We start from the raw sequence: 20,187 nt of genomic DNA on the forward strand, positions 1-20,187 counted from the left end.
ATAATCCGTCTGGGCCTGGCGCCTTACCATTAGCAAGATTCCTGATCGTGTTCTGGACTTCATTTTCGATTATAGGGGAGTTTAGTTCCAATAGATCCTCCTCTGAGAGAGAAGGAAGAGACACTCTGTCCAGCCAACTCTGCACTGTGTCCCTAGTCCCTGTAGTGATAGTATCAGCATATAATTTTTTATAGAACTCTTGGAATATGGTGTTGATGTTTTTAGGGTTGTGTTCTACCTGACCTAGAGGTGATTGGAGAGAAGTGATTACTGTGGTGTTAAAAGGGGGTTTTGACATGCGAGAAAGTAATGTACCTATTTTATTACCGATTTATAGGATTTTAGGTACATATCCCGTGTCTTTAAATTTATTTCCGTGTCTCTTTTAACTTTTTGCCATTCTATTCTTGCCTCAGGTGAGGGGTTATCAAGGAAATTCTTATGGGCCGCCCGTAGCGATTCTATTGATTTCATGTACTGGTTATGTGCTGCTTTACGCTTGGCTGCTACATAACTTATAATTCTCCCCCTTAAAGTGGGTTTAGCTGCCTCCCAAAATAAAAAGATGTCTTTTATATGTGCCTGATTATCTTCCTTGTACTCCCACCACCATTGCTGGAGCAGGTGTGCAAATCCCTCATCCTCATACAAGTAGGATGGGAACCACCACAGTATGTCCGTCCCCTTAGGTACCGTAGTGGAGAAGGTCATTTGTACTGGAGCATGATCGGAGATTACTAAGTCTAAGATATCATTGGTTAGAACCTGGGACATGGCCCTTTGGGATAATAAAAAGTAGTCTAGCCTTGACCATATGTCATGAGGGGGTGAATAAAAAGTAAACTCCTCACCATCTGGGTGTAATGACCTCCAGCCGTCACATAGACTTGCCGTTTGGATATAATCCTGGAATAGGACAGATTTAGCTGCAGTTTGAGAGCTGGCTGCTCTTCTTTTGGATCTATCTTCCCCCAAGTTAGCCATAGCATTAAAGTCTCCCCCTTGAATAAATTTGCACGTGTCGGCAGAAAGGGTATTGGTCAAAAGATCTGCAAAAAAGGACTTATCCTCAGCATTAGGCCCGTATACATTCATGATCGACACCTCCTCACCCGCTAAACGAAGCTTAATCCTTACCCACCTCCCTTCTTTGTCGCATTGTTCCTCGATTACCTGACCCTGTACTTGTTTATGTATTAATATAAGTACCCCCGCCTTTTTCCCCTGAGCTGGCGAACCATATACTTGTCCCACCCAAGATTTACGCATATAATTAAATTGGTCTCTTGTTAGATGACATTCCTGTAGTAATGCAATATCGGTCTTTACCTTCTTTAGATGTCTTAAGATAATTGATCGCTTACCAGGGGACCGAAGTCCCTTAACATTCCATGTTGTTATTCGTAATGCCATTTCCACGAAAATGTTGGATCTAGTGACCACCAAGCGTCCACTGACAATTTAACCCGTCTGATCTGGAGTGGCTTAGCCAGGACCCATCCCTCCCCTTTCCCCCCCTTGTAGATTCCCCAACCTGAAAACCAAACAAAAATTATTATCCAACACATTTAACCCCACATAATGTGACTTCACTTTTTTCCCGGATGACCTTCCTCCATCTCCAAAACCGGTCCCCCTCTCACTACTCTCAGGCTTCTTTTATGATATTTTTCTAGAACATTAACTCAAACTTTAATACCAAAGTATACCAGAATGTGATCATTGATAGAAAATAACATATGCTATGTCATTTTGGCTCAAACCTTTCTCTAGCTATACAACAGCACCCCCTGCTGACAAACCCTCAAGCTTGAAGGTTGATATAAAGAGAGTCAATCTTTTGTGGCATTTTCAGACACTGAGCGTAAAAAGGATAAAGCCTCAGTAGCAGATGTAAATATATGATCCTTGTCTTTGTCGTCTGTGATCCTCATCGTTGCTGGGTATTGCAATGCGAATTTCCATTTCATGCCTATACACATTTCACATGCAGACTTGAATAGCTGACGTTTTTTGGACACCTCCACAGAGTAATCATTAAACAAGAATACTTTTCGGCCTTGATAGTCCAGCGGATGTCCCAGGTCCCTGTAGGCTCTTAACAGGTCTGCTTTTTCAGCAAAGTCTAGATAGCGAGCGAGCACCAGTCTGGGGGGCTTTGTATCCTGGTCAGAGCGGGGCGGCCCGACCCTATGGGCTCGTTCTACTTTCATGGGCCTTTTGAACCCCAGCATTTTGGGGATTGTTGTCATGCACAACTCTCGGAGAGCAGGAGCTGCTATATTTTCCGGGACCCCCACCACTCTGATATTATTTCTCCGTGACCTGTTTTCCAGGTCCTGTAACTTGTCTTTAATAGCTTTGTTCTCCTCAAGCAATTTCTTATGATCTGTGCTTTCTTTAGCTGCTTCATCTTCTAAAGATTGAATCCTAAATTCAGCATGCGTCAACCTCTGGGCATGTGCTTGGAGATTACTATTAATGGCCTGGATGGACTTATCTAGAGTAGCCTGCAGCGTGGCCTGCAGCTCTGGGGCTAACTGTCTGGCCACCTCCGTTGCCAAAAGTTTATAGTCTATGGCCAGTTTATCCCCCTCACCTGACTGCTGTGTGGAGAGTTCATCTTCCGACCCCCAGTCTGCCGCCCGCTGAGAAGTGTCCTCTCCTTGTGGGGGCTGAGACTGCTCCATGTGCTGTGGGGAGGCCGCGGCGGCCATCTTGGTGTGCTCCGTGTCGGCCTTTCCTTTGCGTGGGACGGATCGCAGCAAGTAGCGATCCATAAGCGGCGGATTCCGTGCCTGAGCGCTCCGGTGTCCTCCCTCTATGTCGTGGCTGTGCAGGGGGTGCTTTTTTCTGCCGTGCAGCCTAGCGGAGCGGGATCGGTATGCGGAGCTCCTCTTTCAGCCTGCCACCATCCGGGCGCCGGAACCGGAAGTCGTTTTGAATTTTTTAATACATTTTATCCATCATTCATTTTAAAATTGTCACTGTTAATTAACAATTCTGTATTGTGTACCAGTGTCTTTATTTGGTGTATTATTATGCACCCCATGTTTGTTTCTTGCTTTATACAGCTCCAGGTAATATGCTGGAGATTTATGCATGAAGAACAATAATACCTTCAATATCATCAATATGCATACAATATAACGTGCACACAATACCATCACTTACAGTACATGGCTCTCCTTTTGGCTAATCAAAGGACCCAGGAGATAGCAGCCTGCAAGCCCCCCTATTGACAGCAGGAGATGGTGGTCCGGGGGGGGGGGGGGGGGGAGAGGTTAGATTACATCAATCTAATTTTGAGAACAGGAAAATTGTAGATTTATTTTTACGCATCAAATGCTGTGTATTTACCTTGCAGGTCTATACAGAGATTTCCAGCTCCAAGCCAGTTGGTCATCCTGATTACTCATCTCCACTTTACAATAGATCTACAATATTTCAATTTCTACTTATAGTATATGCTGAGGAGCTTTACTAATTCTCCTTTTTTTATTACCAGTAAAAAAAAAAAAAAAAAATAAGGTAAGTCTTTGAAGAAGTACTGACTGAGTAAAGACAACACCTCTGTTAATTGTCATTTCTATATGTTGGAGAATTTCCAGAAAGCACAATCTATTCAATGTGGATTTTAACAGAGAGTCTAATTATTTCCAATTCTACCCCTCATATAAATTCAAAAAAAAATCACATGATTGACAGTCAACCCCAGTTGGGTCCCCCCACTTCCCAACTCTCTTCCACCAACAAAACTCTCATTGACCAGAAGGTACATTTATGAATGAAGAACTGTATTGTGTTTTTTCCAGGATTTGGTGAGACAATCTCTAATTTCTTTCAACCCTACTCCATAAACAACCGGATTGAAAGTGGCGGGAACCATGAGGTAGATTGCGTTGAAAAGGTTCTTAATGTCGTAGGTGATGTTTGTCCGTATTCTGTAGACAATAGAGGCAAGAAGAGAGCACAGGTAAATAAGGAAAGCCACCACCATGTGGCTTATGCAGGTGTTTAAGGCTTTATGACGGGACCTTCCAGCAACTATCTTCATGGCCGTGTAGAGAATAGTGCAATAGGAGAGCAGAAGAAGGCTGACATCAAGCAGGTTTTAATCAGAAGACCAACAATTTGTATTTTGGAGATATCCACACAGGCAAGACTGAGGAGCCCCATGTTCTCACAAACAAAATTTAGAATGATGTTGGATCTACAGAAACGGAATCTGGAGGTTAGTGTGACTGTTGGAATTGAAATGAGCAAGCTCCGTGCCAGCCCAATGATGACCAGCTGGACCAGCAAACGTTTGGTCATGATATTATTATATCGTAATGGTCTACAGATGGCTATGAACCTGTCTAGAGCCATCATCAAGATAATGCTGGATTCAAATGCCCCCAAGAAATAAATACATAACATCTGAACAAGGCACCCTCTCAGAGTGATGCCATTCATATCAAAAGCTAGGCCAAGAAGAAACTTGGGCAGGATGGAGGTGGCACAGGAAATACTGACAGCGAAGAGGATGGACATGAGGATGTACATGGGTGAATGGAGACTGGGGTGAACCAAGACCAGATAAATGATGGCAAAATTTCCAAACAAGATCGCTACATAGATAAATGCAAATGGAATTACCAACAGTTGTCGGGATCTTATAATCCCGGGAAAGCCAAAGAGGACAAATTCAGTAAAGGAAATTAAGGTCTGGTTTTTGCTCAAGTCTTCCATCTTGGAGTGACCAGTAGCTGAAGATAGGAGCTGTTTATAAGGCAAGCTAAATATACAGAGATGTCACCAAGACCAATATAATAAATCAGTAGTAATCATGATCATTAAACCAATCAGAATTGAGGTTATTGCATACCTTGGTGATGATGAGAACAAATGTTATCCTTTTGCAATATTTACATTTACACATATAATACATTTTAACAGTGTTATTTTTTTTATTAATTGTTTAAATATTGTTTTTTATTGAGAAAAAACATATTGGGCCTGATTCACAAAGCGGTGCAAACTTTTTCGCAGACTTTTGCGCGCGCAATTTCCCCTCGAAAAAGTTTGCACCGCTTTGTGAATCAGGCCCATTGTCTGTATTTTCTCATACACAATATGACCAATGGTTTCTTGTATTACCTAGGTACACATTTTCATATATTCTTCCATTCTCCTCATTTTAAGGATACCAAAATATTTGGGTTTTTTGAATTATGTGGGTTACTCTGGCCTCAAAGATGCATTATTATATGTATTTTCATCTATAACAAACCTTGTTTTAAAAGAAATAAGAGTAATATAATTTAATGTGATGCATTTAGGCGCTAACATGCTACATATATTTATCTACAAATCGTTTTCAAACCATCTATTTAAAGTGAACCTCCGGACTAAAAATCTACTCAGCAGAACTGAAAAGGCTTGGTGTTTCTTTAACAGTTTCACAGCATCAGAACTTTGTTTTTCTTACCAAAGCATCATTTTTAGCTGCATTTTTAGCTAAGCTCCACCCATCAAAGAAAACTGCCCGGGCTTTTTTTCCCTGATGCTGTGCAGAGGATGATGGAATTTCCTATGTTGTTATTCACGTTGCCTAGCAACTGGGAGAGATGCTCAGGACACAGGAGAGTTGGAACTGTGTCTCATGCTCCCTGTCACCTCCTTTCAACCAAAAAGATGGCTGCCTGTAACGATTGGTGTCAGCAACCCAGATTTTCTGATCATTGGTGATCTGCAGTATCACCAATAATACAGATGCTATACCTGATTATATGGTGATCTGCAGAATCACCAATAATGCTAGTATATCCAGACACAGGACAACCAATGTGGGATAGTGTTTGGTGCAACAGTAATGAGGAGAAGAGGTCTCCCGAGGAGCGAGAGATACCGACAGTACTGCAGCCAAGGATCCCCTGAGAAGCAGGGGATTCAGGCTGTACTGCAATCAGTGGACACCTGAGGAGCAGGGACCACTGACTGTACTGCAAAGGATGATCACCTGAGGAGCAGGTGATTAAGACTATACTGCAGCTAGCGGACACTTGAGGAGCAAGTGTTACAGACAGTGCTGCAAGGGCTGATCACTTAAGGAGTAGGTGAAAGCTATTACAGATCCCTCACCAATGGAAAGTCCCACTGGTGAGGACAGGAAGGTCAGACAAGCAGAGTAGGCAACGTACGGACAGATAAAGTACAAAGACAGAAGGCTGATTCATTGTTAAGTTCAGGCAGAGTCGGCAATAGTAATCAGATAGGCAGAGGTACAGAATCAGCAAGCAGGAGAGTGGTCAGGAAAGCAGAAGGTCATAACAGATAATCAATAACAATATAGCTATATCCTAGTCTAGGTGTGAAGTCCTTGGTTTCAACACCTGGGATCTAGTCTAAGGTCTAATACACAGATAACACAATGCAATTAGTACTTTAAGCTATCAACAGAATCTGGCCAAGTGTGGATCCCCGGCTCCAGCTGGTTCTAGCACACTGTAGGATCTGACTAGGGTCTGAGCGCTAACACGTTAGCATTTGCAACAGCAGACGAGGAACAACTGACAGGCATGTCCTATATATACTCAGAGCGCTCCTTAGCACCGCCCCAGTCACTCAGCCAATCAGGATCAGTGTTGGAGTCAGCTGACCGGCTGATCAGCTGACTCCCCTTCTGCTTACATAAAGGTCCTGTCTGAGCGCACACGCGCGTGTAGACCTCAATGTATGTACAATAGAAGGACCAGGCAAAGCAGCAGCATGTAACTGCGCGGTAGAGGCCGCCGGCTGATACGCGGAGATAGCCGCCATGCCGCTTGCCTCTGTTGCGGTATCTCCGCTATCCTTTACACTGCCCCCATGAAATCAAACATTTACCTGTTCTTTTAAAACAGAGTGGGTAAGAGATTATATTACCTATCTATTTTAATTAACATAACTAATGTAACTTAATGACAGTATGTTTGTTTAGGCTGGAGTTCCTCTTTAACAATTTTTTTTTACATCTGTGTTTTCTTATTTTTCATCTCTCTCTCTCTCTCTCTCTCTCTCTCTCTCTCTCCTCTCTCTCTCTCTCCTCTCTCTCTCCTCTCTCTCTCCTCTCTCTCTCTCTCTCTCTCCTCTCTCTCTCCTCTCTCTCTCCTCTCTCTCTCTCTCCTCTCTCTCTCCTCTCTCTCTCCCTCTCTCTCTCTCTCTCCTCTCTCTCTCTCCCCTCTCTCTCTCTCTCCTCTCTCTCTCCTCTCTCTCTCTCCTCTCTCTCTCTCTCCTCGCTCTCTCTCTCCTCTCTCTCTCTCCTCTCTCTCTCCTCTCTCTCTCCTCTCTCTCTCATCTCTCTCTCTCTCCTCTCTCTCTCCTCGCTCTCCTCTCTCTCTCTCTCCTCTCTCTCTCCTCGCTCTCCTCTCTCTCTCTCCTCTCTCTCTCCTCTCTCTCTCCTCTCTCTCTCTCTCCTCTCTCTCTCCTCTCTCTCCTCTCTCTTTCTCCTCTCTCTCCTCTCTCTCTCTCTCTCCTCTCTCTCTCCTCTCTCTCTCTCCTCTCTCTCCTCTCTCTCTCTCCTCTCTCTCTCATCTCTCTCTCTCTCCTCTCTCTCTCCTCTCTCTCTCTCTCTCTCTCTCTCTCTCTCTCCTCTCTCTCTCTCCTCTCTCTCTCCTCTCTCTCTCTCTCCTCTCTCTCTCTCCTCTCTTTCTCTCTCTTTCTCCAAATCCAAATCCAAAAAAGCTTTATTGGCAGGACCAAATACATTTTGCATTGCCAAAGCAAAACAAAACAAAACATTAACATGGGGGGGGGGGGGGGTTGTGGGAATAAGGGAAGGATATAGGGAGTTGGGGTATATAGTCCATATGTGTGTGGATGATGTAAGGGACAGCATGGGGGACTGGGATATACAGTCCATAGGGGGGTATTGGGGGGGAATACAGTCCATGTGGTATCATGTTCCTCTCAGTTGGTGGCAGGCTGTGACATATCGGGCAGCTGTTTGCACGGTTGTTTCCTCCTCCCCCAGTAGGATGTAGAGTTTCCGCTCCTCATCTGTGGAGGTAAAATCCTGGATGTGGGCGGAGAGTCTCTGGAAGTGGGCGGTCCTCACAGGTGCATATTTGCTGCAGTGTAGCAGGAAGTGGGCCTCATCCTCCAAGACCTCCTGGTCGCATTGCCTGCACAGTCTCTCCTCCCGGGGCTTCCATGTCTGTCTGTGCCGCCCTGTCTCTATCTCCAGGCTGTGGGCACTCAGACGGTACAAACTCAAGACCTGTCTGTCTTTGTGGTGATGTAGCCTCTCCAGATATGGAGCCATTGTGTACTCCCTCTGTAGTGATTGATAGACAGCGAGTTTCTTGGAATTCTTTATGTCACTTCTCCATTCCTCTATGTATCGTTCCTTGCAGCTTTCTATAGTCTGTTTTATTTGGGCTTTTGTCAGCCTGTGTTGGTGGCCTTGGCTGGGCTGGCTGCTGATGCTTTGCTTGAGAGCGCGTGGTATGGCCTCGCCCCCCTGGCTCAGTGAGGCTTTATGGTGGTAAGTGCTGGGGTTGCTGCTCTGTATATGCGCCCAGTATGAGAGTGCCCTCTGCTGGATAGTCAGCTATAGTGGTATGGCCTCGCCCCCCTGGCTCAGTGAGGCTTTATGGTGGTAAGTGCTGGGGTTGCTGCTCTGTATATGCGCCCAGTATGAGAGTGCCCTCTGCTGGATAGATTTCTCTCTCTTTCTCAATTTATCCATCCATCCACTTTTTTTCTTGGGTTGGTTTACAATTACCATTATCTTTTCCTTACATATTATCCTATACCTCTTACTGATCAGGGAGACATTAATGGGCAGTAGGGATGAGCGAGTGAGAATTTTATGCTTGATCTCACAGCAATTTTCTGCAAATTCACCTGCAATTTTCAGGACAGAATTGCACTGAAGAAAACTGCTGACCTTAGCAAAGTCCCATATATGCTAAACTCTCCACATTTTCTCAATATGGGAAGGAGATAATTGGGAACAGTGAGATAAACTCTTTTAAAAAGACTGTAGTTTTTGATAAAATCTAAAATTATGATAGGATTTTTTTTTTTAAAATAGTGGTTACATAACAGTTACTTGGCATGATTCACAAATCTTTTTCACCTGTTTTCGTCTGGTTTCACCTTATCTATGTTACTTTTTTAAGCACCCAAAGAGCAAAAATATAAAATAATTAAGGTAAAAAAAGTAATACTGAAATAAAGTTAATCAGGAACAACTTACTTTGATTATTTTGCTTGTAAATGTGCTGGAAGATTATTTTTATCAGTTAGGTGATAAATAAGTCATTTATGAGAAGTTTTGTGATTAGAGCCCATTGTATCTACCTATTGGTAGTGAAAATGTACATATATCAATCAATGATGAGCGAAAATGCTGATATATTTTTCTCATTATTTTTTTCAAAAATTATGTTAAAGAGAACCCGAGGTGTGTTTAAAGAATGTTATCTGCATACAGAGGCTGGATCTGCCTATACAGCCCAGCCTCTGTTGCTAGCCCAAACCCCCCTAAGGTCCCCCTGCACTCTGCAATCCCTCATAAATCACAGCCGTGCTGTGAGGCTGTGTTTACATCTGTAGTGTCAGTCTCAGCTGCTCCCCCGCCTCCTGCATAGCTCCGGTCCCTGCCCCGTCCCTCCAATCAGCAGGGAGGGAAGGGATGCAGGCGGGGACTGGAGTTCTGCAGGAGGCGGGGAGAGCAGCAGACTGACACTATAGGGTTTTTCTGCCAAAATAGTGCCATTACTCATAACCTATGTCCTAATACCCATCCACCCTGTTCCTCCCTCCCCCCCCCCCCCCTTCCTCCCTTCCCTTCCTCCTCCCCCGGTTTCCCTCCTTCTTCCCCTCCCCTCCCCCTTTTCCCTCCCAGCCCCCCACCCTCCTCCCTTCCTCTCCTTGTTTCCTCCTTTCCCCTTCTTCCCCCCCCCCCCCCCCCCTTTCCGCCTCCCTTCCTCCCTTTCCCCCACCCCGTTTAGGGGCTAAGCTCTCGTTATGCCATCTGGGGGGTCCTTATTGTGACCCCCCAATTCCCTGCCTGCCGTGCTTTGTCTGCCCGCTGTATCTGCCCCCTTTCCAACTTGTCTGGATTTGTGGCAGAGTTTATTGTTTGGCCTATTTTTATCTGGAGGGTGGTTTTGCCTAGGAGTAAAGATTTCCCTGCCAGCAATTATGTATTTATGTAAGCTGGGTCCTCCCCCTTCCCTTCTTTCCTCTTTTTTCTGTTTTTTCTGTTTGTCTATATACTTCTGTATTATAGGTATATTTTACTTGTGGAGGGTGTTATTGCTCCTGTCTGTGAATGGGGCCTTGATTGGCTTACGTCTGCAGACATGGACCTTTATGCCGTTTAGGCTTTTTTTGCAATTTACCTGGTCTCCGCTGCCTGCATTGATATGGGGGTGGGGGAATAGGTATGTTGGTTACAGTTATTTGTAGTACATATGTTTACATTGGAGTAACTGTGGTTGCCCCGCCCCGCTCCGCCTTGGCCTCGCTGCCCCCCGTCTCCGCTGAAGGGCGCTGGTCTTCTTCTCTACCTCCCGATGGATGCTTTCAGGGCTCTTCCGGTTGTGTGGAGATGGAGCGCATCTGCGCTCCGGAGGTCTGGCGCTCACACGCCCACGTGATTGCTTGGTGGGCGTGTAGCGGTGACGTGGGGGCGGCGGGACGCTGGGCGGGCGGCGCGGTGGGACCCACTGATGTATTTATAGACGCTGTGATGGCGTCTAGCTGACATCCACGCTGCCTGCCTTTGAAAAAGCCGCTAGTTGCGGCGAAACATGTCAGGCTCTCCTGGCAGCCCGTTCGCTCCTCCACACCCTTCAGCCCAGCAACCTTAGGAGCCTTTCTATCAGATCCGGACATCCTGGCATGGGACTGGTAACTATTGGGCACGCATGACATCTTCCAATTGTTTCCTCTACTGTTACATCTGCTGAGAATATTGTTGATCTCTCTCTGGAAGGACACACTCTGCTATGATTTGTGCTTAATCCATTATGATGCTGCCATGCATGATTTAAACATCAAGATTATGTGGGCAGATGCCTCTATGCCCTGCGATTGAGGGAGATGGACTTCAATGCATGCTTTGGTTATAAGTGGTGCCAATCATCCATGCCTGCATGTGCCTTACTACCCTGCGACTGAGGGATATGAACTTTAGTGCACATTGACTGCATATATTGTGTCCGCTACTACTAACAAATTACTCATGCTTCTTGTTCAGAGGACCTGTGAACTATGAGCTTAGTCACTGGCGCTTGCTGCTTTTCGCTTTCCTGCACATCTACATGTATCAACTTACATTGCCTGTCATAGTAGTGAACCAATCATGCTAAAAGGGGCTCCATAGCCAGGATTTTTGTGATGAACATTTTTTTGATCCGGAACTGGACTTTCTGTACTAACAGCTCATTTGGGTTGGGGGACTGCAGCCCCCTGAGGTTGAATTGTGTTGAGGAGGATTTTTATCTTATGTGTTTGTTTGTAATGTAGGGGGATTTATATGTAGTGTTTTTTATATGTCATTTATTTAATAAAGCAAGTGTATACTCTTTTTCATGCACCAGAGAGCCAATCCTCAATGTTCTTTTGTTTCTCTATAGAGATAAACACAGCCAGCTCTGACAAGCTGTTTGTCAGCAGCGTGGCTGTGATTTATAAGGGATTGCAGAGTGCAGGGGGACCTTAGGGGGGTTTGGGATAGCAACAGAGGCTGGGCTGTATAGGCAGATCCAGCCTCTGTATGCAGATAATATTCTTCAAACCCACCTCGGGTTCTCTTTAAATTTGACTTTTGAAAATCGAAAATTGTTTAGTAATAAGTTTGTGACTTTTCACATTTTCCACAAATGATCATGCTAAAATAAAAATGTTATCATTTTTGTGTTAAAAATAATGATTTTTTTTTTTTTTTTGCGTTTTTGCGAAACTGACTTTTGCAAGTAACACTGATATCAATAGAAATAGCACCATCAATTTACCTCATGAGGTAATGACATTTAGCAATTCTGGTAGGTTTTAGTCATGTTTTACCTCATGAGGTAATTCATGAGGTAATTTACCGAAAATAGCTATTCTCATGGGAATTAGGGGGCATGTTGGCACATAATTTACCGATCAGTGTAAGACCTGCCGGTACCTGGAGGTAAAGTCAATTTGTATGCATTTTGCAGTTTTTAGTGGAGTTCCTATTCATGCTGTGTAATAGAAAAGAATAGTAGAAATAAAACTCCAAATATTTACTGGATTTTAAATTCCTGCATGATGAATTCAAAAGGGATGCCTATAAATATACTTTTCATTGGCTGCTACATAATAAGGAGTTTTGAATCAGGATGATACCATTTATTGGCTAACTTAGAGATGGATAAACAGTGAGCTTTCGGCTTATAAAAAGCCTTCGTTGGACTGATGAAGGATTTTTATAAGCTGAAAGCTCACTGGTTACTGTATATTCCTGCGTATAAGACTACTTTTTAACACTTGAAAATCTACTGAAAAGTCAGGGGTCGCCTTATACGCCGGGTGTCATTGATGCCGGGTGATACGCCCTACCCTGTTACCAACTGCTGAGGACTGTAGTGAAGCGGTGCAGGTGCACATGTGCGAGATCTGAGAGGCAGAGAAGGAGGTAAATAGGGTACAGGGGCGGGGCAAGAAGGATGAGAGAGGTGTGTTTTATGGGCACAGCGCAATCTATTCTTCCATACCGCTCTGATAGACAAGGAGACAGGGAGAGTTGACCAATCCAACCAGTCAATTGCCTATATACTGTTATATACTGGGTACCACATACAGTACAGCCCCAGTATCTATTCATCCATAGTACCAGTATATGATTTGTTAAAGTTTTTATTTGATGTGCATTGGGAGAGGGGTAGTCTTATACGGCGAGTATATCCTAAACTCTGTATTTTAACTGGAAAAGTTGGGGGGTCGTCTTATACGCCCAGTCGTCTTATACGCCGGAATGTACTCATCTCTAAGTTAGCCAATAAATGGTATCATCCTGATTCAAAACTTCTTGCTTTTTCTGATGGCTAACACGGTACAACACTCTACTGCTTCTGCTACATAACCAAATACACCTTCCCCACCTCAAAAAAAAAAACAAAAAAACATCTTCCAAAGACTATCCTAACTTATGGAAGACAATTAAAAACTACTATCATTTATTTACTGCATGCTTACCACTGAAATACCTCATGTTTTACCTCACTTTATGCATTTACCTCATGTTCGGAAATGGAGACAAATCTTTCAGAATTGCTAAAAAAACAGGAAAATACCTCATGAGGTATTTTCCGTACAAAAAAATATTTACCTCACATAGCTACCAGAATTGAGACCAAGGTCTTTTTGAAATACCTTTTTCCTTATTCCTTAACATATACAGTATTTTAATTAGGGGACCTGAACTGAGTAAAATTATTTAAAATAAACGCATGATGTAGCTGCAAATGAATATTACATACTAACCTCACCGTCCGTTCCTCTCAGAAGCTCGCCATTTTCTTATTACAGTGATCCCTTCCAGCTCTCACAATACTTTGTCAGAACTGAAATATACCAGTTGCTGTCAGTTATATATCAGCAGTTGTCAGTTACAACTGAATGTGCAAGGTAGTGTCCATGTTTCCCTATGGCTCAAGTGGGTAATATTACAGTGTAACAGGGTGCTGACCAGGAAGCTGTTATGGGGTAATGGCCATTTTTAAAATGGAGGACGGAGAATTCCATTGACCACAGTGGACAAACAGGACGCGGGAGAGGAGAAAGAGATTGAGGAGTAGACTACACAGGAGGTACATATAGGAGCTTTGCTATTAACCATTAAAGTCAGTGCTATTGACTTCAATGTAATTCGCAAAAATTTGTGGAACAATTGTAGATTTAACAAACTTTTCATGATAACATCAGAGGAATTATTGCTCATCTCTAGAAGACAGTGACAAGGCAGCATCACACAGCTTTATCGCATGGCTAAACAACAGGACCTCAGTCTCTTTTTGGAAATAGCAATGGATTTCCTCAACATAAATAGATGAATGGTCTACCAGGACAAGTCAATTTTATGTGCTTGAACTTTTTTCAATAAACTGGTCCAAATTCTTCAAGAGAGCACAATATTTGACCTGAAGAAGTGACTGCAAGGTCGCGAAACGCTTTGTCCAAGTGCAGAATACATTTTTAATCATTATTTCTGTCTATGAGTCTTCATATCAGGTAAGACCCAAAACTCTTACCTTAGAAAACTGCAATTTATATTATATGCTTAGAAATCTATGGACGCCTCCTATCGTGTTATTTGCTAGAATTGTACCCTATTTGGTAGGGTCTGTGCCGCTATAAATATATAGGGCATATCTTTCCGGGAGCATCAACCTACAAGGCCAAGTGGAGATGGTTCTTCTCCACATGTACTGATAGTGGTTGCCTTCAAAAGCATCTCACAATTGTGAGTATATTATCAGAGCCGGCCTTTGGGGGTGGCAAGTGGGGCAATCGCCCCAGGCCCCGCGGCTGAGGAGGCCCCGCACCCTCTGCAGTGCTGGGGAGAACGGGCATAGTTGTTAAAACTCACGTGTCTTCACAGATGCTCACAGCCACCATCTAGTTCCTCTCCCAGCATCTGTGTATTGGTAACAGCGCCCCCTGGGATGACGTGCCGCATGTCACCACAGGGGGGCACTGTTACCAATACACACAGATGCTGGGAGAGGAACTAGATGGTAGCTGTGAGTGTAATAGACTGATTTTTGTGTAGAAAAATCTGTAAAGCAGTAATTTCCCAATTAGCTATTGGAAAATAATCCTATTCTTTAAAATATCTGTGGAGATAACAGGCTGAAATACAGGATCAGGATTTGGGCTATCTATTGCCTGAGTCTGTTTATGTTTAGCAACTTGTTGACCTGGGGAAAGTACCTAAGGGGAGGCTCGTGGCCTGCTGCCTCATTCTCATCAGACATGATGCAGGCAGAGGAAGCATGCTCATGGAGTTCTTATTTATAATTCCCTTTTTCAGGTATTTTATCCATACTTTGAGCTCAAAGTGAATTCAGTGATTGCTAGACAGCTATTGTATGTTATATGAACAACTTCTGAACATGTTAAATGTATGTGAAGCAGATATTTGCTGTGGTTAAACTGAGCAGTGCTATATGTGTTATATATCAGGCAGCTAGCCATTCAGCCATTTTAGTGTATAGGTGTTATATATCAGGGAGTTATACTGTATATTAGAAAGCTAGCTAATTCAGTAATTTCAGTACTATATGTGCTACATGTTAGGCAACCAGCGCTCAGCCATGTTAGTGATTTGCAGAAGAAGAGCAGATCAGGCCTCACAGCCAGTATGCAATGTGTGTGTTCATATGAAGCCTTATAACTCACAGATCTGCAGGAATAATATGATTATTGCAAATGCATCTGAGCTAGTGTGCAGTCACATGTGTGTTTAGTGACTCCCTGCAGTCAGCCATGCTGGAACCACGTGTCACAGTGAATCTATGCAGTTATAAAGATCAGCCAGCAAAGTTAATGCATCTTTATCTGTTCAGCAAGAAATGCTTTTGTATTTGCACTTTTATATGACTGTTATATGGAGAAGAACGGCATGTTTAATGTGAAATAGTTCTTATTGGAAACCTTTTATTTGCTATACAAATGATTTTATTTGAATAAATTCTCATCAGACATGATGCAGGCAGAGGAAGCATGCTCATGGAGTTCTTCTTTATAATTCCCTTTTTCAGGGTGTAACATTTTGGAGGTCCCACCGAGATGAATGTGATGAGGATAAGCTGCCCAGACAGACATCCCTAATCATCATTCAACTTCGAACACACTGATTGCCAGAGAGGACAGAGAGGTCGTGACAGTTCAACAGCTGTGGAAGGAGAGACTTGCATGTGATCTGAGGTTAACGAATAGTGCCAGGAGAGCTGCGCTGTCTATCCTACAGGAAAAGGTTGAACATCAGACTAAATTTGTCCCAGGGCTAGGAATCGCGATGGAATCATCAGGTGTTGAGGACTTGAAAGTACAAGTGGGCGGTGCCTTGTATGCATTATCCAAAGATGCTTTGCTGGAAATATGTGACTTTTTATCTATTGCTGGTCCATCACTTAAAAATGTGGCAGATAAAAGTCGGTCCTTTATAATCTTGCATATTATGAGGTATCTGGAGAGGGAAGAGTTATGTGAACTAGAGGATCAGGGCATGTCTGAGTTACTCATGCTACAGGATAAAGTGAAAGAGCTGCAACAATCTTGTAGGGATAGTGTACCGAAGCAGGCAGTTTCAGAGGAGACACAGGCAGATGTGGTACAGGGACAGGTAGTTCCTCTCTCAGAAGCTGAACAGTTGAAAAAAGAGATAGAAGCACTACAATTGAAATTAACGTTATCACTGCAGGAGCAGAGAAATCAGATCAGTGAAGCAAAAAAGTCAGTGAGGGGAGGGGATAACCGTTTGAATGAAGGCCATGTTCCCGCTCAGCAGATTTTTCAGCATCATGTTCCTTTGCAGTGGGGTAGAGAATTTAAAATATCAGGTCAGATAGGTCAGCCAGGCCAAAAGGACAAACTGACTTTTTCTAGCTTAGCCCACCAAATTGAGCAGGGAATCAGCAAGGGGTTTCCTGAAATAGAAATTGTTGATGCAGTAATTAGGGCAATAGCACCAGATTTGCAGCTGCGCAGTTACCTGGAGGGTAAGACCAACCTTACTTTGCCCACTTTGAGGAGAATTCTCAGATCTCATTACCAAGAGAAGGGTGCAACAGAATTGTACAAGCAACTGACATCAGAGGTACAAAGTAGTAAAGAAGACCCACAGACTTTCTTGATCCGTGCCTTTGATTTAAGACAAAAAATCCTGTTTGCTTCCCAGGAGGCAGAATCTGGTCTAAGATATGATCCTGTACTGGTACAGAGTATGTTTCTTCATACTGTCTTAACAGGTTTGCAAAATGACAACATCAGAAGTGACCTTCAACCATTCCTGCAGCAAACAACAACAAGTGATGAACTGCTTCTGGAGAAACTCAACATTTCCTGTGCAAATGAAGCAGAGAGACAGAACAAAAAGAAGCTACTCACCCCACAACGACCAGCCACAGTGCACTCAGTCCAATCAGAGACACCTACAGCTACAAAAGGTAAAAGCACCCACCTGTGCCAAACTAGTAACACTCAATCTGAGGTACTAAGTGAACTGAAAGAAATGCGTTCTGACCTAGCTTTATTAAAAAACCTGGGTGCGGAAGTTGCACAGATCAGAGAATCGATTCAACAACCTACCACTGTACAGACACAGTATCAGACACCACCTGCAGTAAAGGAGTGTATACCCCCTCAACAGTTACAGTATTCTCCAGAAAGTTGTGTGTTTCCCCAAGAACCGAGACAGATGGCCACTACCCCCTATCAACAAAGGTTTAGACCTCAACGCCAATATCCTTCTTCAACATATGCCCATCTGAGAAAGTGTATTTGGTGTCAGCAAAATGGAAATGAGTATTGCAGCCATTGTTACCGATGTGGAAGTAGTGAGCACTTCCTTGCAGGATGCAAAGCGAGAGGTACAAGACTAAACAAAGATGATCCTTTAAATGGGAGATGGTTACTTCCACGGGACAGGGAGTAACCAATAGGAGAAGAATGTCCCAACCATATTGTTTCCACTGTGGTGTTCAGGGGAGAGATCAGAAGCTCAGCCGATGTACATCTTGTAAGAAAGCTACCTATTGTTCAAAAATCTGTCAAGCTGAACATTGGCCTCAACACAGGAAATCGTGCGGACAGCATCATGGTCCACCAGTGCATGCCAGCAGCCCTAGAAAGGAGGATAGTCATTCCCGCCTTGTCACTCTGGTAGGGAAACAGTGTATAGCTGAGTGCTACATACAGGGGCATAGAACACGAGCATTATGGGATACGGGCTCCCAAGTATCCATTGTTGATGAAGAATGGAAAAAGAGATATTTGCCAGATGTGAAGTTAAGAGACATTTATGAGTTACTTGATGCTTCTGAGGATTTGAAGATCACAGCTGCTAATGGACAGAGCATCCCTTATTTAGGATTCATCGAAGTTACATTTGGATTAGCTACAGATAACGATGACCTCACTGAACTTGTTGTACCCATCTTAGTGATGAAGGGTGGAAAGCTCTCAAAACCTATTATAGGCTTTAATGTTATTGAGCGAATAGTTAAATCTAGCGCCACAGCACAAGTATCAGCAACAAAAAGAGAGCAACTGCATGAGACACTAAGAGCCACCTTCCCAAACCTTGAGAGAGAAAGTGTCACTGCCTTCATAGATATGGTGACAACTGAGCAACCATGCGACTATGTAGTGAGAACGACCAAAGAGAAAGTCATCGTGCCAAGACACACCTCTGTTCAGATAGATTGTAAAGTGCAAACACAATCATTAACTAAGGACACTACAGTTCTCTTTGAGCCAGATATCAGTCCCCAGTGGCCTGAAGGACTTGAGTTTTGTGAGACGTTAGTAACGCTGAGAAGTGGTGTGTTGCCTTATATTGTCCTTACTGTACAAAACCCAACTAACCATGACATTGAGATATTAGGAAGAACTGTAATAGGTACTGTACAGCATGTTCAAGCTGTGTATCCAGATACCATCTTGGAGAAACCCACTAAAAGCCTTCCAGTGTCAGTGAGTCAAGTAAAAGCAGCAAGCGAGCAAGTTGCTGATACTCCATGGGATCCCCCAATTGACCTGAGCCACTTGGGTGAATTCGAAAAAGAGGTGGTACGGAAACTACTTCGTGAAGAATGTTCTTCTTTCTCCAAATCAGATGATGACATTGGGAGCATTGAGAAGCTAAAGTTAAGAATCTCCTTGAGTGATATGAATCCTGTGGCGCGCACCTACATATCCACACCGAAGCCACTCTACAAAGAAATGAAAGACTATCTTCACAACCTTATCATGCAAGGATGGGTACAAAAATCCTGCTCATCTTATGCTTCACCAGTTGTCTGCGTAAGAAAAAAAGATGGTAGCCTACGCTTGTGCATAGATTTCAGAGAACTAAATAAGAAAACTCACCCTGATAGACAACCAATTCCTCGAGTACAAGACATCCTTGATAGCCTTGGTGGCCACTCATGGTTTTCATTACTGGATCAGGGAAAAGCCTACCATCAAGGGTTTATGGATGAAGACAGCAGGCACTTGACTGCATTTGTGACCCCATGGGGCCTGTATGAATGGATAAGAATTCCTTTCGGGTTAATGAATGCACCTGCAGCTTTCCAACGTTGTATGGAAGAATGTTTGGAAGATGTACGAGACAACATATGTATACCCTACTTGGACGATACATTGGTGTACAGTCAGTCATTTGAGGAACATGTGAATCATGTCAGAGAAGTACTTCAGAGGTTGAGGAAGTATGGAATAAAGCTGAAGCCTAAGAAGTGTGAACTGTTTAAACGTGAGGTGCGCTATTTAGGAAGAATTGTTTCATCTGAAGGTAGCAAGATAGATCCAGCTGACACTATTGCAGTAAGAGCTTTAAAGGAGAAGAGACCAAGCACTGTGGGAGAATTACGTGCCATCATGGGCTTGTTAAGCTATTACAGACAGTATATACCAAACTTTTCTCGTATTGCTGGACCACTTTATGATTTGTTGAAAGGGACCACAGAAGACCAAATACCACAAAGTAGCATGAGTACACGAAAAGTTCCAACGAAGAGAAAAGGAGTGTCATCACATAAATTGATTAACTGGATGGAAAAACATCAATGTATCTTGGAAGAATTAATAGACTGTCTAGTTGAGCCACCAGTCCTTGGTTTTCCAGATTTTTCCCAGCCGTTTATCCTCCACACAGATGCCTCCAATCAAGGCCTCGGTGCAGTTCTATATCAACAACAAGAGGGAAGACTTCGTGTGATAGCCTATGGCTCCCGGACTTTAACTGCAGCTGAACGGAATTACCATCTTCACTCTGGAAAATTGGAATTCCTTGCTTTGAAGTGGGCCATTACAGAAAAATTTAGAGACTACCTGTATTATGCACCAACGTTCACAGTGTACAGTGATAACAATCCACTCACATATGTGCTATTGAGTGCCAAGCTAAACGCCACTGGATACAGATGGGTAGCAGAACTTGCAGATTTCCAT

General features: G+C 43.5%; 1 pseudogene; it reads right to left on the reverse strand.

The window, feature by feature from the left end:
* Positions 1-3,781: 3,781 nt before the first annotated feature.
* LOC137544606 (olfactory receptor 52E8-like) lies at positions 3,782-4,734 on the reverse strand (annotated as a pseudogene).
* Positions 4,735-20,187: the final 15,453 nt, after the last annotated feature.

Source organism: Hyperolius riggenbachi, chromosome 2 (genome assembly GCF_040937935.1).
Source record: "Hyperolius riggenbachi isolate aHypRig1 chromosome 2, aHypRig1.pri, whole genome shotgun sequence".
Classification (NCBI taxonomy): Eukaryota; Metazoa; Chordata; class Amphibia; order Anura; family Hyperoliidae; genus Hyperolius; species Hyperolius riggenbachi.